This window comes from Ictidomys tridecemlineatus, unplaced genomic scaffold (assembly GCF_052094955.1).
Source record: "Ictidomys tridecemlineatus isolate mIctTri1 unplaced genomic scaffold, mIctTri1.hap1 Scaffold_1877, whole genome shotgun sequence".
In the NCBI taxonomy this organism is placed as follows: Eukaryota; Metazoa; Chordata; class Mammalia; order Rodentia; family Sciuridae; genus Ictidomys; species Ictidomys tridecemlineatus.
Genome location: NW_027521615.1, coordinates 60032 through 67007, shown reverse-complemented (window position 1 = coordinate 67007; position 6976 = coordinate 60032). Strand labels below are relative to the sequence as shown.

General features: G+C 43.2%; 1 pseudogene; it reads right to left on the bottom strand.

The window, feature by feature from the left end:
* Positions 1-4200: 4200 nt before the first annotated feature.
* LOC144372916 (olfactory receptor 2L13-like) lies at positions 4201-5115 on the bottom strand (annotated as a pseudogene).
* Positions 5116-6976: the final 1861 nt, after the last annotated feature.

The window sequence follows — 6976 nt, the reverse complement described above, 5'->3', positions numbered from 1 at the left end:
TAGATATTAAACTTTAAAATGTATCTTGGCCAAAGTTTTGGGATTATGGGAACTTTTTCAGACACTCTGCTTTTTTTACACTTTTCTTGATTTTTCAAGTTTTCCATGCTAACTTGTGACTTCATAGAGCCATAAAGGAAGTCTCAGTGGGCAACTCCCACATCAGCCACTGGCGCCTGCTTCTCCAACTATTTTGAAGTGAAAGTAAAGACCAAGAGTAAAACTGTAACTCAAGGTGCGTGTCTGGGTATGAGCAACGTGCTGCACACCCCTACGGTAAGGACCTCGAGGGACTTCCTGGAGCTCACAGTGCCAGGAACCAAAGCCAAGGCAAAATGTGAGGGCGGGTTTCTAAATGACTTGGAAGGAAGACCTGGGGGCCAACCAGGAGGAAGTGAGAGTTCATCTCAACAAGCTGGAAAAGGATGGGGAGCAAGTTGTGGGTAGAAATAAACATGGTGGAGAGCCAGCTATTAGACAGGAAGGCTGTCGAGAAGGTGCTACATAGCCCTGGCAAGACCAGCCACGGGAAAGGGAAAGGACCTAAGGAAATAAATAAGCAGAAAATTAAGAGCAAGTGCTGCAGCCTGAGGACAACCACGAAAGATTATCATAATAAACACGGCTTGTAACAGAAACCAGAAAAACCAAGTGTAGGAGGTGGCGCATAAGTGCACTTAGGGGCTCTCAAGAATCCAGCCCACGAGACAAATGCAGCCTCTGTTGCACTTCAGACAGTAGAAAACGTCAACTGCTGTCAGACCCTTTCATGAGATTAGTATGATCTCATTCCAAAAGGAGGCAAGGAGAAGAAAAATAATCACAGCTCAATTTGCTCATGAAAATGGATGCAGTAATCCTTGCTAAAGCAAGAGTCCACCAAATCTAAAGATGCAAAAATAATATATATCACAACCAAGTGGGCTCTGCACCAGAAATTCAAGGATAGGTCACCATCACCAACAAAAAACCAATTAACATAAAAAAAACTAATTTAACAGAAAAATTGTGAAGTTATATCATAGTTTAAAAAATCCATTTGATAAGATTTAGCCCCCATTAGCCACAAATGTTCTCATCATGCTTGTTCTAACATGAAATGCTCTTGTTTTGATAAAGGCCATGGGCCACAAATACACAGCAAACTCCGTGGAAACACCTTCGGGAGAGTTACTAAGGTCGAGACAGGACAAGCATGCTTACAAATACTGAAGCGAAATGACATTAAAAAAGAAAAGGCCCGAGTGCTGTGGGCAGTAGAGCCGGGATAGGTCCTTATCTGCACAGAGGGTGCATCCCCAGGCAGGAGCCCAGGCACTGACCATCAGCAGTGGAGACGAGGTACTCAGTGAGGCTGGTGGGCAGTCATCTCACAGAATCCAGCAGCACCCCAACAAGGGTGGCCAGAAACGGTGACCTCAGACTCATTGCCATCATGTATGGCATCTAGAACTCAACCTAAAAACAACTCAAGAAAGGAATGAAACCTGAAACTTGGAGAGCACACAAGAGGGTCGGCGCAAGTACTTGGCTGGAGGAGACTGTCTGCATAGGTGTCACATTTAGCCACCAAATTCAGCTGAATATTTAGTGTTGCCCCATCACAATTCAAATTGGTACTTTTGATAGGGCTCACGGGTCCAGTTTTAACCGACAGTGCTGAGGAGCATCGAGAAGGCACACGTGAACTGGACACCGTTGGGCATCATCAATACTACCCTGCCCTCCTGGCATAAGGACCGCCAAGCTGCGAGGGACTCTCACAGCCGCTGCCAGGTCTCTGGTGGCAAAACAGGTGCTGTCCAAAGGACCAGGAGGCTTTGGCTTCTCCTCTGACAAACAGAACCATCTTTGTGTCAAGTTCTAGTGTCCACTCTGCAGCCTGGCAGAGGGCACTGGGGAGGCTTGAATGTGAAACTACTCACAAAGCCTCCTGGTGTCCGAGCTTCCCGAGTCAGTTCTCAAACCCTCATCCCAGCCACCCCACGGTTCTGTATAGAGCTCTCCCCACTGGAGAACCCTCCAAATGGTTCCTATTTCCCACAGTGACTATGACTAACAGTGACACTGGCGCAGGCACTTAGCATGCAACAGTTACACTATGAAGACAGTGTGTTGCTCATGAAAGGCTGCAGCAAAAAGAAATTGCACAGACATGGAGAACACTACCTAAGGAAACAGATCCAAGTACAGGCACTTGGCGCATAGTCTACAAAAAAGAATTACATTCAATGGGAAAAAAAATGGATCTTCTAACTTGCAAAATCTGTTTTACATTTTGGAGAAAAGAAAGCTAAAACCCCACTTTATGCCATATGGTAATGGAGATTCAATGTCTAAAAGGGAAGGCAAAAGCACAGACTCAGTGGAAGAAAACTCAGAATAATGACTCTGTGACCCAGTTGTGAACAGAGCTGGGGATGCAGCTCAGTAGTAGAGTGCTCAGGGCCTACTATGTGCAAGACCCTGGGATCCCTCCCCGCACCAGAAAACAAACATGAGGGGCAGGACTTTATCATAAATCCCGAAAGAATAACCTAGAGGTTCCCAAGAGAAGCAGAAGCCTACACCCCGAGGAGCACTGGGCGTGAGTGTTTATGGAGACCCTTCATGACAGTCCAAACTGAAGCAACCCAAATGCCGTCGGTGGAGGATGCACACACATGCTCATATACACTTGCACATAAACAGACTCTGGTACATTCAATTAAAAAAAAAATAGAGTAAGCTGTTGGTGCCTGTGGTGTGGCCAAGTCTTTCTGACGATATGGGAGAAAGAAAGCAGGCACAGAAGAGGTGACATCGAGTGCATCCACTCATAAGGAGTCACACCCAGCAATAGAAACCACAGCAACATTTGGAGGTGACTGACCGGGGGAATACCAGGAACTCCCTGGGTTGACAGAAATCACAGACATTGTAACTGTGGGTGCGAGCACTCGTAAAAGTCAGCAAGTGTTACGGCGAACGCGCCATTTCACTATGTGCAAACCTTGCCTCAGTTCAGAAATCCACTCAAGGAAATGTATTTTAACAGACAAAAAAAAAAAAAAAAATAGAAACTATGAGATAAAAATTGATGGATTCACTACTCATTATTCAAGGTTTCTGATCAACAACATGAAGTGAAGTGAAGCCATGCCTGGTAGGCACAGATGCTGGCAGCGGCCGATACACAGGGGTGTCTAAGGTACTCACAGAGCATGCGCCAATCACAAATGATGCAAGAAACCCTGTGGAGCACGGCATGTATAGCAAAGCACCTGTATCATCCTTCCTTCATTAAGAAGATGGGGCAGAGAAGAGCCCTACTCCCTGGGAACCACCTGAAACTGACTCTGGCTCCTTTAGCCCTGAGAGGGCATGGGGGACCTCCCTGTGAGCAACTATGGAGATCCAACCCTTACTTCCCATGCTGGGGATTGAACCCAGGACCTTGCACATGCTGGGCACACACTCCACTACTGAGCCATGCCCTCAAAAAGCCGAGTTCTAATTCATGTTGTCTGAGGAATTTGGGCTGAGTCTGAGCCACCCGGGGCAGGATGGATTTTCTATGACTGGAACTTTCTTTCAGCTCTCATCTTTGTTCCACTAACAGGCACCGGTGGTGCAGATTAACGGGTTCACGTGATATTCCCACTCATCATGCAGTATGCATTAATTACAACTGACCTCTCTTCTTCATGCTTGCCTCCCACGCTGTCCATAGACACTGACAAATATGACCTTGGGACATTTGAAATACGTTAAGTGCAAGTTGGTATGGGTTCTAAAACTCCCACAAGGCTGTGCAAATTTAGAATGAAAATAAGGTATTCAAGCACAGTAATAATTCATGTCAAATATATAAAAATTATAATTGTCAACATGAGAAAAAATATTTTATTAATATTAGTATATGAAAAAAATAAATGTATACTATATAGTACAATATAAAATTCATTTGTTAGTAATAGCATTAACAATAACATTTTCTCTCTAACACATGTAATAATTATTATATTTATACATCATAATCAATATATCATCTAATTAATTTTACTGATGAATATCTCAGTAGAAATCTACTTATATGTGTGGATCATATTATACATCTATAGGTCAGCAGTGCTTGAGAGAGTTACAGTCTGTGTCAAAAGAGGCAATCCAGAGAAGCGTGGACAGCCATGATCATTTTTTCCTGGAGGAGAGCATCCCTCACACTCTCCTTGTGGTCCCCAGGACCTCCTTGTTCCTCAGGCTCTAGATGATGGGATTGAGCATGGGGGTGAGGATGGTGTAGAAGACAGCCAGGTTCTTATCTTCTGTGGGTGAGCAGACATTCCTGGGCCAGAGATAAGTGTAGAAAAAAGGTGTGTAGTAAAATGTCACCACAGTTAAATGTTTGGAGCACGTGGTGAAGGCCTTTTTTCTTCCCTCTTTTGAGGGCATGTAGAAGACAGCAAAAAGGACTCATCCATAGGAGGCATTGATGGATGCCAAGGAAAGGAACAAGGAGAAATAGGCTTGTACTCACAAACACCATGTACTCATAGACCCAGGTGTCCACACAGGCCAGTGGCAGCATGGATGGGATCTCACATAAGAAATGATTGATGGCCCTAGACCTGCAATAAGGAAGATGAAGGGTGTAGGTGGTATATGCCAGAGAGTGAATGGATCCCAGTATCCAGGTTCCTATGATCATCTTCAAACACATGATTTTACTCATACGGACAGGATAGTGGAGGGGGTGGCAGATGGCCACAAAGCGGTCATAGGCCATGGAGGTCAAGATTAAGCCTTCAGAACATGCAATGTTTATAAAGAAGAACATTTGAACACCACAGCCCAGGAAGGAGATGCTATTGTGGCCAGATAGAAAGTTATATATCATCTTAGGGACAGTGGTGGAGATGTACTTCAGGTCCATGAGGGAGAGCTGACTGAGAAGAAAGTACATGGGGGTGTGGAGCCGGGGTCCAAGAAGATGAGGACAGTTATTCAGGAGTTCCCCACCAAGGCAAGAACAAATGCAAATATGATAAGGAGCAAGAGAAGTAGGCCAGTTTGGTTTGGGGGTAACAGCCCCAACAAAATAAAATCCTTTGAAGTTTGGTTCCATTTCTCCATGAACACACACTTCTTTAATTCTTTGAGATGTAAACATAATAAAAACTAAAATCTAACCTGAAAAAAATAGAAGAGAAAAATTTAAAAAATCATCTTTGTTAGTGTTTGTTTAGAAAGAATTATATTTCTCCAACAGCGTAGCTTTTATTGAATTTAAGACCTAAACTCAATGTTCCTGCCCAGTTCTCTCTGGTAACCATCTCAGCAGGTCATAGACAAATGTAAGGTCTTAAGATATAAACTTGAATACCACTTGTGTCAAACCCAGTGAGGTAGCTGGAGCCTTCCTGCCTGCTGACTCCTGGTAGGAGCATTCCTAGGACTATGCACCAGGCTCAGCCCTGGAGGAAGCCAGGATCCTGCTTTCCCAGCTGCCCAACTCAGCACTCAGGTTCACCGCAGGCATGGCCTGTGGGGCACAGAAGTACCCTGTGTGCTTGAGTCTTCATCCTCTGTGACCTCGCCTCCTCCACACATTTAGTGCCTTCTTTCCCCTCCCCACTGGTACTGCTGCAGCTGAGTAAGCCAGGGTCTTCTCCCAGAGCTATGCTGTTCACCTCCTACACAGAAGCTGCTCTGCTGGCCCTCAAAGTGGGCCACCATCCAAAAGTTCTTGAAGATAAACTTGTTGTGCGTCCTGTAGGATTCACCCTAATTTAAATGTGTTCTGGATAGTGGCTCTTCCCTGAAGACATTATACTTGTTGATGCCCTACAAACTCTAAAACAAAGTAAGTCATGCATGTTTTTATTCTTCATATAAGCAAATAACAAATGACAAAAGTGACAAATCAAATAACGTGCAAAGTAGTTTTCACCCTGATTTTTTTATTTCCTCTTTTAGTTATACATGCAGAGTTTGATTTGACTCATTTATACCAACATGGAGTGTATCTTTTCTATCCAGGATCCCAGTCTTGTGGCTGTACATGAGAATGGGTCTCAGTGTGGTGTATTCTGATGTGAACATAGCAGCCTTAGGTCAGATCCAGTCCACGTCTTTCCCATTCCCTTCCCCTCCCTTCTCTTGGCTCATCATTGTGTAACCACTGGTCTTTTATCCTTCCGCTGACCGCTTGTTGTGTGTTAGCACCTATGTATCAAAGATAACATTTGACTTCTGGTTTTGGGGGATTGCCCTTATTTCACTTAGCATGATAGTCTCCAGTTCCATCCATTTACTGGCAAAACTCACCCTGTTTTTCAGAGCAGCAGTTAAAAATATCATGGTAGAATGGGTATAGATAAAGGAGAAAACACACTTGCAGATATTCTTATTTCTATAGGAATCTTTAAATGTCCCAAGTTTGTTAATTATTCTTTATATTACATAATTTATTATAATGTATCCATAGCCCAAATTCTATAAATTCAGGCATTAGTGTCCTCGTTTGACACATATATACAATAGACTTCATTGCTGTGAATGATAACAGTTTCAAAATAACTTATGCTGCATATCAGACTATGAGCCTGTGTACCTACATTATATTTTTAAGCATTTAGTCATTCATTGGAAAATGTCTTACTCTGTACATAACAATTTGTTCAATTCAATTTGTATTAGTCTTGATCTCCTTTAGAGATCATGCCTAATTACATGTTTGAGATGAGGTAAGAGCACATGGATCTTGGGTTGTTGGTTTTATCTCCCTGTACTGTAGTTTATTTCTTACCCAATACAGGCAGGAGGGTGGATCTTATGCTGAGCTGTGCAAGTAGGAAGCATGTGAGCAGTGGTTCCTTAGGAATTATAGCTAATGTGTTTGTAATTCTCATCTTTAGAGTTAATCATTAAAGTAAAAGATGTTAATCATTTAGAGTGAAAATCAAAGTTAGATAAAATGAGCAAAATTCCCTTC